Source organism: Elgaria multicarinata, chromosome 13 (assembly GCF_023053635.1).
Source record: "Elgaria multicarinata webbii isolate HBS135686 ecotype San Diego chromosome 13, rElgMul1.1.pri, whole genome shotgun sequence".
NCBI classification, from domain to species: domain Eukaryota; kingdom Metazoa; phylum Chordata; class Lepidosauria; order Squamata; family Anguidae; genus Elgaria; species Elgaria multicarinata.
The window spans coordinates 26,067,540-26,078,520 of NC_086183.1; the positions used below are offsets into that span (position 1 = coordinate 26,067,540).

General features: G+C 46.8%; 1 pseudogene; it reads right to left on the reverse strand.

The window, feature by feature from the left end:
- Positions 1-948: 948 nt before the first annotated feature.
- Positions 949-7,283, reverse strand: LOC134408394 (small acidic protein-like; annotated as a pseudogene).
- Positions 7,284-10,981: the final 3,698 nt, after the last annotated feature.

Here is a 10,981-nt window from a genome sequence, read left to right on the forward strand (position 1 = left end):
AACCCTCCCCCGACCTGCTCCGGATCTGGAGCGAGATCCGAAGGGTTGGATCGAGATTCCCCCCCCCATTTTGCCCCCCTTCCCCACTTACTTGCCTCTGCACCAGGCAGAGGCAGGTAAGTGGGGAAGGGGGGACAAAATGGGGGACGATTGAACCCCCCTCCCCCTCCCCTGGCTCCGCTATCCGCCGCCGCATGGGCCACAGCGGCGGGCGCAGAGCCAGGTAAGCCCCCCTCCCCTCCACTTACCTGCATCTGTTGCGGTTCAGTGGCGGCTTCAACTGAGGCCCAGGCCTCAAGATGGAAGCAGGCCATGGCCTGCTTCTGCTTTGAGGCCTGGGCCTCAGTTGAAGCCGCCGCCGGACCGTGACAGAGGCATGTAAGCTCTCCTCCCCCCTGCCCCCTTACCTGGCTCCACCACCATCACTGCACGGGCTGCAGCGGCAGAGCCAGGTAAGCTCCCCACCCCCCCCACTTACCTGCATCCATCGCGGTCTGGGTGGCGGCTTCAACTGAGGCCTCAAGCCGGCCTGCTTCCGCTTTGAGGCCTGGGCCTCAGTTGAAGCTGCCAACGGACCACGACAGAGGCAGGTAACCCCCCCTCCCCTTTACCTGGCTCCACCGCCATCACTGTACAGACTGCAGCAGCGCCGGTGCCACCAAGTAAGCCCTCCTCCCTCCCACTTTCCTGCATTCAGAGCTCCGGATCGAGGCGAAGCGATCCGCTTTGCCTCGATCCGCAGCTCCCCCGACCTGATTCGGATCCGCCCTTAGCAGATACGGATTAGGCCGCTCCGCTCCCAATTTGGGGATCCAAATCAGAGCAGAGCACAGCCCTATTTAAAATGGTTTATAACAATAGTGACAACTGTTGGGGCCCAGGATACACTCCATCTAGAGTTTTTAACCCATTTTCAAAGTGTCATTTCCTGCTTGCCTTGATTTGTAGTTATAGTCCACTGGATTTAACAAATATAATTTTATAGTTGTTTATCACATCTTTCTTGGCTTGAGGATTTGCACCTATAGATTGCATCAGTTGTGAAGCCTCTTCTTGCTCAGTCACTTTCAGAGCTTTCTGGCTCCAGGAAGTCTCTTGTACCCTTCTGTTCCCCTTTATCTTCCTCTACTCACTGAAACCAAGTCCACAATGCCTCCTGTGCCTTTCTACCCAGCATGGTGCTGTCTATGCTTTGCTGAAACTGAGTCTCTAGCTCATCATTCATCTTCTTGCGTTCTTCCACTGTTTGAAAATGGGACATTGATCTGTGTCAGTAATAAGGCAGCCCATCCGTCTCAAGAACATTTGCTTTCTTTCTTCATTATCTAGGTCCGCTGCCTCCCAGCTGCCTGATCCAAGATTGAAGGAGGCCTCTCATTTCATGGCATGGCTGTGCTTGGGCTGGGGCAGAAGTTTATAAAGCTTCTGGTGGGCCACCATACATGTCTGGTGGACTACATTGGGTTTGGTACATTGCACATTGTCCAAGATTGGCACCTGGGGAAGAAGCTTGGGCAGAGTGAACTCTTAGCTGTCTTCTCTTTCTTTCTTTGTCATATATCTATATATCTATATCTATATCTATCTATCTATCTATCTATCTATCTATCTATCTATCTATCTATCTATCTAGGTGTTACATACCTTTCATACCATCTCGTAGGCTTCCTGTTGATACCATGCCAAGGAAGACCTCCAGTTATGATAATAAAGGCAGTTTCACTTTAAGATAAATGGAATCTTAGAGGCTTAGGAGACTGTTATTGGAGGTAGGTTGAACATGAGCTTGAATGGAGATGCATTGTATTGTTAGCGTCGATCAGGATGACGACAGTTCATTCATGCTAGCTGTTAGTAACAGTTCCTGCTGATCTTAATGTATAAGAGAACACAACCCACTTTCCAAATGTCTCCTGTGTGTCTCATCCTACTTACTCTTGCTTCTTCATGTCTCATCTGGTGGATGTCATCTGTTCCAGGCCCATTCCCCCTCCCCCCAAGAAGGGACTCCAGAACCACCCACTTCCGTAATCCTTCAGCTTCCCTCTAAAGCCATCTTTTGAGGATCCCACAGTGCAGTAGGGGGGTCCCCTACTATCAGAAGAAAATGGTGGGTGCAGTTATCCCTTGTCAAAAGTCCCAGTTCATCGAAGGGTGAAGACAGATGGCCATTGACTGCAGGTGTGTGGAGCTCCTACAGCACATAAATAACTAGTGACAGATAGCGGTTAGACTGTTGAACTGGGACTGGGGAGATCCAGGTTCTAGTCCCCACTTGGCCATGAAGTGCACTGGGTGAATTTGGGCCAGTCATTGACTTTCAGCCTAACCTACCTCACAGGGATGTTGAGAAGATAAAATTAAGAGGAGGAGGAGGATCTTGTAAGCCACTTCGAGTTCCGTGCAAGAGGAAAAATGATGGAATATTAATGTAATAATAATAATATTAATCATCATCATCATCATCATCATCATCATCATCATCATCTGGGCTATATAACATTCTGCTTTTCTGGTTCCTTAGGTTTATGAGGGTAAAACACTTGGTGTACACGCTTCCCCAAGATGTCATCAAAGGTCCTTTGAGGCAGAGAATTGGCTTCCTTGCAGAGAGCATTGCTGTGGTAGCTTTCACACTGTAGAATTCCCATTACCATGCGGACGTCTCTGAGATTCTTCCTCTTCCATGTGGTTCTAACAACAGGTAAGGAGGAGCTGGTAGCCCAATGGAGATTTCTTCCATTGGAATAAATGGGGCCAGATCTAAGCTGGTGTTGCATGATTGGTATGTACACAAAGTGGATGATACACTCAGCATTAGAGGTTTGGGAAAAAGTAAGCCCATGTGGTTCTCTCCCCACTCCCTTTTCAAATTCCCTCTTGGAAACAACGTCTGCATCTAAGCGTAACTTATCCTGAACTAAAACAAAGCCTAAATATGAATAACTGCCTCTCCAATTGCTCGAATGTTTGTATTTGTACTTATTACAAATATAGCTGACCCTCTTCCTCCTTGCAAGGCACCCAAGGTGGCTTATATGGTTTTCCTTCTCTCCATTTAATCCCCACAACAACCTTGGCCATAGCTAGACCTAAGGTTTATCCCTGGAACGTCCAGGGGTCAAACCTGTTCATCTAGGTGACACACAGGGGATCCAGTGCTCAGGCAGGGGCGAACCCTGGATGATCCCAGGATAAACCTGAGGTCTAGCTGTGGCCCTTGTGACGTAGGTTGGGCTGAGGGTCAGTGACTGGCCCAAAGTGACTGGACAACCATATTCCTGCATTGAACAGGGGGTTGGACTTGATGAATCTACTATTCTATGATTCTATGAAAGTCACTCAGTGAGCTTCAACATTGACTAGAACCTGGATCTCCAGAGTCCCTGTTCAATACCTTAACTACTAGACTACACTGGCTCGATATCTCTTCATCCACCCTCTTCCCAGACTCTTGTGACATCCCTAATTGTAACCGTCCATTTTCGCATCTATTTTTAACATTGCTTCCACAGGGTTTTTGGGGTTTTTTTGAGCTGGGAAAATCTGGCATTATTTGGGATTGCAAAACAAAGTGCAAGTCCCCACCAGACTTAGGGTTGGGTGAACAAGCAATGTTTGCATTTGCCAAGGTTTTCTGGACATCAACTTGTTCGCTCCTCTTCCTTTACGTTTATGATCTCTGTTTGTTTTGCACAAATGGGAAAACTGCACAAAATGAATGGGAAAAGTGCAAATTGTTGCATATTCCCCCAAAGTGCGCACTTTCCCCCATAGACTACAGTCTGAAAATGCACATTTTTAAAACTGTGCACATTTTCTTTAAAATATACACTTTAAAAATGTATTGAATGCAAACACAGCTTTGAGAATTTGCAAACAGTTTCATAGAACACGTCAGTCTTATGAATTTTCACCTCCTGTCATTCCAAACTGTCACTCTTGGTAAAGTGATGAAGGTGGACACTGAAATGTTTAGCTCTAAGTATATAATTTTTAAATTACTATGTTGTTAGTATAGCTATCTTTCTTATAAGAAAGGGAGTATATTTTAAAATCAAAGAAACCACTGTATTTCTTTAGTTGAGTAATCCTATTTAAGGAAGAAAGTGTTTCTACCTGTAGTTCAAGAAGATTTTAATCCTCTAGTTTCTAGGGGTCAAACAGAATAAGTTCACAACCGCATGATTACAACTGCATATTCCGCTGAAGAAATCAAGTGGTTTGATACAATACAGTACTTGTACAAAAGGATTCTTCCCCCGGACCCTTTTTCTTCCCTCTTCCAGGTACTACTCTGGAGTGTGAATACTGTTCTGCCAATAACGCCACATGCAATGGCGAAATGGACACCTGCTTTTTTGATGAGACTACCTGTGTCATTCAGTTATCTGAAGATACTCGAGGTAGGTGAGAAGGGCCATAGGCCAGATCAGGGTAGTAGATAAGCTAGGGTGTCCCTGTGGAAAGGAGGACCAGGCTCCTGTATCTTTAACGGTTGCAATGAAAAAGGAATTTCAGCGGGTGTCATTTGTATGCTTGAAATTCCTTCTTCACCACAACAATTAAAGCTGCAGGAGCCCTGCCCTCTTGACCAGATACAAAAGAGGGCCTCTACTAATATGAGGGCCATATTGCACAGTGGCTAATTTCTAAAATAATAATAATAATACAATAGAATCTGATTTCTTACAATACACATCCTCCAGCCAAACAGTCTCCAATTTTCGTAAGGAAGATGGACATTTTCAACTCACTGGATTATTATTATTATTATTTATTTATATAGCACCATCATTGTACATGGTGCTGTACAGAGTAAAACAGTAAATAGCAAGACCCTGCCGCATAGGCTTACAATCTAATAAAATCATAGTAAAACAATAAGGAGGGGAAGAGAATGCAAACAGGTACAGGGTAGGGTAAGGAGGCACAGGGTAGGGTAAAACTAACAGTAGAAAGTAACAGTAGAAGTCTGCACAACATCAAGTTTTAAAAGCTTTAGGAAAAAGAAAAGTTTTTAGTTGAGCTTTAAAAGCTGCGGTTGAACTTGTAGTTCTCAAATGTTCTGGAAGAGCGTTCCAGGCGTAAGGGGCAGCAGAAGAGATCAACCTTTCTCTTTACTTCCAAGATGGCAAGTTGGTTCAGAAAGTGGAGAAACACTGTGGGGCTTCTGAAATCTGCCAGACTTCCCCATATCACATGAATATGGGACGTGGAAGATTCTTACGGTCAGCTTTGGCATGCTGTGAAGGGAAAGCCTGCTCAAAAACCTTGCCTCAATGTAAGTGTACATATTTTTTTGGGATGCAGCCCTGCCCCCAGCTCCTTCCCACTTCACTTCCTTTGATTCACCACCTGAAGCTGAGTGTGGCTAGGAACAGGAGACCCCAGAGAGGGGGGCTCCTTAGTGTGCATGGAAGCCTCAAGAAAGTCCCGCAGGTGAGCGGGCAGGTGAGCGGTGTGTGTGTGTGTGTGGGGTGGCTGGGAGGGGAGGGGGGCAGTCCAATGGACAGCCAGTTGGCCTCGTGCTTGGATTTTCCTGAGGAAAAGCTGGGAAAGTGTTTTAGTAGTGCTTCCTTAGCCCACAGAAGACAGAGACCTACTTGCTGTGATTAAAGCTTTATTCAGAATGAGACAGGATCTGCTGAACTTCCTGAGGCTCCTCCCTCATGACCTCTGTACTGGAGTTCAGCTTCCAGTCTCTTTGCAGTCCCCTGTTAGGATGGAACATCCCCAATGTCATATTTGTTGAAAGAATATATTTATGAGGGTGACCATATATAACATAAGGCTAACCTTCCCAAACTAAACATGTATAGCAATTAACTTGAAAGTAGTACTAGTCCTGAATTACTGATAATTGAATTGCCCATTAGTCATTTAATACAAAATCTATGTATTGCTTAGGTGGTTTGACATGGCTGCGGGTACGGGTACTTTTCACAAGATCACTGCGTACAGAAATACCTTGATCATGCAAGTTGTTGCTGTTCTGTGTTGGTGATGCATTTGCAAGTGTCTCTTGGTTTTGTGGTGCAGGGTCAGGAATATGGCATACATTTTCACGAGAGCATGGGATGACAGAATAGACCTATATATCATCATCCACCATATCTGGGGTATCTTTGAGTCCTTGAGGCCTCATTAGACAAATGAACTTGTGATTCCGTCGATATGAGCGTCCATTAACTTCAGTAATATAAGTGCAGGGATTTAATGCAAGTTCCTTTTAATAAAGCAATAAGATGGTCTGTGCAAGTCAAGTTAGTTAAGGAAGTAAAAATGGGAGAGGTGCACAGTGGCTTCAGATTGGTAGCGCTAGGAGATTCCCCCATATGAAACTGCCCTTTCTCTAATTTCCCTATTAAGCCACCAGTAACCTTAAATTATATGTAGTACCTCTTTACCTACATATTTATTAAGAACATAAGTTCCATGCTGGATCAGACCGAGGGTCCATCTAGTCCAGCACTCTGCTGGCCAGGGACCAACAAATCAGGACATGGTGCAACCACACCCTCCCACCCATGTTCCCTTGCAACTGGTGCACACAGGCTTACAGCCTCTGATACTGGAGGTAACACATAATGCTACTAGCTAGGGGTGTGCACGGACCCCCCGCTCCACCCCGTGGGTCGATCCGAAAATTTCTGATCGTCTCGCTCCACTCCGCGCTGCTCCGCGCCGCTCCGCCCATACTCTGCTCCTCTTCGCCGCAGAGCTCCGGCTCCAAATCGGAGCTCCGCAGTGGAGGGGAGTGGTGCCAGGTAAGGCCGGGAGAGGAGGGTGGGGGGGTTTACCGGGCCCTGCCGCCGTCGCCGCCCGTACGGCGATGGCGGCAGAGCCCAGTAAGGGACCAAGGGGGAGGGGGGCCTTACCTGCCTCCATCCACGGTCCGTCGGCGTCTTCAATTGAGCCCGCGGTTCAACCAGGAAGTCTGGGCCAGTGCGGCCCAGACTTCCTGGTTGAACCGCGGGCTCAATTGAAGACGCCGACGGACCGCAGACGGAGGCAGATAAGGGAGAGGGGGGGTTACCGGGCCCTGCCGCTGTCGCCGCATGGGTGACAGCGACAGCGGCAGGGCCCGGTAAACCCCACTTACCTTTCCGGCGGAGCTCCGGATCGAGGCGAAGGATCCGCCTTCATCTCGATCCTCTTCGCCATGCTCCGCCGGCCCCCCAATCCTCTTCGCCTCCGCCTTAAGGGGAGGCGAAGCACCCCGCTCCGCTTCTAATTTGCCGGTCCGATTAGAAGCAGAGCACATCCCTACTACTAGCCATTGGTAACCTTCTCCTCCAGGAATTTAACCAATTTTTAAAGCCATCCAAATTGGTGGCCATCACTCCTTAATATAATAAAATATCTTAGTGGTTTACCTCCTGCTCTAGTTCTTAATGTGCCACCCTCTCTCCTTTGAAGTTATACCAATAGAAATCAAGCCCAATGGAATGCGGTGTGATGCCTGTTACTCTTGGAAAGGAGCATGTGAACCAAAGGCATTAAATTGTAGTGGATGGGAGACGTTCTGCTTTGAAATATTCTCACGAAAATATGATGGTAAGTTTTGTTTTGGAAGCAACGTGGCTTTGAGTTCCCCCCATTTTTAAGTGGATTAATTCAACCTGCGGTGACACCAAACCCACACTTCGCCTGGGGGATGGAACCAATAGGCACTTCCAGTAGGTGGCCAACCAAGAAAGAGATCTTGAGGTTGTGGTGGACAGCTTGATGAAAATGTCAACCCACTGGGCAGCAGCTGTAAAAAGGCAAACTCCATGCTAGAAAAGGAATTGAGAATGAAACAGCCCATATCGTATTTATACAAATCTGTGGTGTAACCACACTTGGAATACTGTGTACAGGGGGGCTTCCACACACAGTCTTCGGGGCGCCCGGAAAGCGCTTCAGGGAGCCCTGAAACTCCTAGTGTAGCTACCTGGTCAGAAGAGATGGAGGAAGAGGCGGCGGCGGCGGCGAAAAGTTCCCAGGGCTCGGCGACTTCCTTGCCGCCGAGCCCAACTCCCCGCCGGCCTCCTGCTGCTGCCGGCAAAAGAGCCACCCGGGTTGGAGAGCTCTTCCTGTGTGTGGAAGCCCCCCAGTTCTGGTCATCACACCTAAAAAAGATATTATAGAGCTGGGAAAAGTGCAGCAAAGGGCAACTAAAATGATAAATGGACAGGAGCATCTCCCTTATGAGGGAAGGTTACAACAGTTGGAATTGTTTAGCTTGGAAAATGTATTTATTTATTTATTTATTTATTTATTTATTTATTTATTTCATTTTTATACTGCCCAATAGCTGAAGCTCTCTGGGTGGTTCACAAAAAAGGAGACTAAGGGGAGACATGACAGATGTACAAAATAATGCATGGTGTGGAGAATATGGATAGTGAGACATTTTCCTCCCTTTCTCACAACACTAGAACCTGGGGTCGTCCTACGAAGCTGATTGATGGGAGTTTCAGGACAGATAAAGGAAGTACTTCACATAGTTCATAAGATGGCTTTAAAGTGGGGGGTTAGACAAATTCCTGCAGGAGAAGGCTATCAATGGCTACTAGTCCTGATGGCTATGTGATACCTCTAGTATCGGAGGCAGTAAGCCTATATACACCATTTTTGGGGGAACATAGGCGGGAGGGTGCTGTTGCACCGTGTCCTGCTTTGTTGATCCCTGGTTGACGGCTGGTTGGCCACTGTGTGAAGAGATTGCTGGATTAGATGGACCTTTGCTATGATCCAGCATGGCTCTTCTTATTTTCCTATATATTGCTGACTTTCCTAAAAGTTGAGGGAGCCCTTCCATGAGACTCAGTGAGATGACTACCCCACTGGCAGGTTTTGGTTATTCTTTGGAACAGTGGAGTGAGAGGCAGATCAAACCCAACAGACACAATTTATTGGGATGTTCTCTTGCAGGAGCCCCATTTAATGAATGGTGCCAATGTTGGGCTGAGCCAAAATCCTGGCCACCCCACCCCAACCCCCCAGTGTACGTGTGTATTTGTGAGGGTATTTGGTGATTTTGGGTGATGGTGGTGAATTTCTAAACAAAAAGCTTTGCCACGTCTCCAAAGTAGGTGGTATTTCTGATCGAAATGTCCCATGGAAATGATGCTACATCATTCCCATAGGGCATTCTGGTCCAGTTCAGGAATGCTGCCAGGCTTCTACAGGCAGCAGAGACGCTGTTCAAGGTCATGCTCAAAGGCTTTTGAATAGAAAAGAAAGTAAAGTAAAACAGACAGACAGGCCTTGGCCATCTTGAATTGAGAGGTAAGACGTTGAAAAGGCTTAGAATTCCCTCCCAAACTGATTCAATCTTCAGAGGGTGTCTTCAATGCCCCCCCAACACATCAGAAAAAACTCCCTGACTGTTAGAGCAGTACGACAATGGAACCAGTTACCTAGGGAGGTCGTGGGCTCTCCCACACTAGAGGCATTCAAGAGGAAGCTAGACAACCATCTGTCAGGGATGCTTTAGCATGGATTCCTGAGGCCCCTTCCAATTCTACTATTCTATGATTCTATAATATTCCTCCAAAAATTGAGCTGAATACTTTGCCCCTCCCCGCAAATAGCATAAGGGTGCAAGCAGTTAAATCCAACAAGCCTGCATTGGTCTGGATAGAAGGTCCTTTCAGAGCTCTGTTCTTTAGCAGAAGACCTGACTTTGCAGCACGGGTGAAGTTAATCTCAACCAGAAGAGGTGGACCCATCTGGGAAGCAATGGTTGGCAATGATGATTGCATTAATCGCCCGTCCTTTCTTCCTTATCCAGCTGACGGAATCAAGAACTTGATTATGATGGGCTGCACTACCAAGGCTACTTGTCGCATGATCAACTATGGCAAAAAGCTCGAGTTGGAAGGTTTAGATATAGATACGGTTGTGATAAAGGCCCGATGTAACCGAGACTATTCGAAGGGCACTCGACCCGCTGGGCTCATCCTGCCGACCTTCACTGGGCTGTTGCTGCTAAGGAGCATCTGGTAAAAGGCACCTACGTGGGACTGCATCAACTCTGCGTTCACTACATCCATTTTTCCGAATGAACTTTAGCTATCTAAATAGATTTTCTCTGTTTTCCTCAGTGAAAATAAACACCAGGTTTAAAAGCAATGATATTTGAATGTATGGTGGTAATGTTTTCATAGACCCTTGTGTCAGGAACACATTTCCCTATCTATGGGCCTGCTTAGATGACACTTCAGGCTCTGTGGTTAGCGAAACTGTGGTTCTCTGGAGTTAGCCCTAACCACAAACCATGCTGTTGCACACAACACTTTAAGCTATGCGTAGAGCCTCTGCAGACAGGCTGACTGGGGTTAGAAAGTGACCAGGGTTTAGCAAAACGCATTGCACACAACACTTTAAACCCTGCTGCTTAACCAAAAGCCTTAACTAGCAGGGTTTAAGTTGTCTTCTGAACAGGCCCTATAAATCCTGGCCACAACCCTCGCAACTAACTGCAGGCAAAATAGTTTGTCCCCGTTCCTTTTTGCACATCCCCTCTTCTGGCCTTTTCTTGCTGCCCTGTTTGGAAATCTCCCTGCCTACATCTGGTTGCCTTTACCAAACCAGCCTTAAATCTCTGAGCTCATCACCACTTGTGTGGACAGAACTCCATAAGCCAGTTGAGCAAGCACCTCCATGTGTGATCTGAGTGGCAGGGCAGTAGCCACAGACATTTGCAAAGAATGAAAAGGAGGACCGGGCTCCTGTATCTTTAACAGTTGCATAGAAAAGGGAATTTCAGCAAATATCATTTGTATATATGGAGAACCTGGTGAAATTCCCTCTTCATCACAACAGTTAAAGCTGCAGGAGCTATACTAGAGTGACCATTTTAAAAGAGGGCAGGGCACCTGCAGCTTTAACTGTTGTAATGAAGAGGAAATTTCACCAGGTGCTGCATGCACACAAATGACACCTGCTGAAATTCCTTTTTCCATACAACTGTAAAAGATACAGGAGC